We start from the raw sequence: 260 nt of genomic DNA, 5'->3' as shown, positions 1-260 counted from the left end.
TATCATGATCCATTTCCGCTTCCGGAACAGTATAGAATGACGGATTAGAAATGGATTCGAAACGGGTTCAATGTGTTTTACAAAATTGTTATAGACAAGGTTGTGAAGTCGTGCAAAGTTTGTACACAGAAATGGTTCCACTACTGATGTCTTCTGTCATAATGTGTATATTGTCAATGAGATACTCGGGTGGTATATTATTACTCATAAATTAATGAGTTACTCGGGTGGTAATTAATCTGTTTTAGCATGTGACCCCA

This window comes from Patella vulgata, chromosome 1, assembly GCF_932274485.2.
Source record: "Patella vulgata chromosome 1, xgPatVulg1.2, whole genome shotgun sequence".
NCBI classification, from domain to species: Eukaryota; Metazoa; Mollusca; class Gastropoda; family Patellidae; genus Patella; species Patella vulgata.
Note: the sequence above shows the minus strand (reverse complement) of the source record.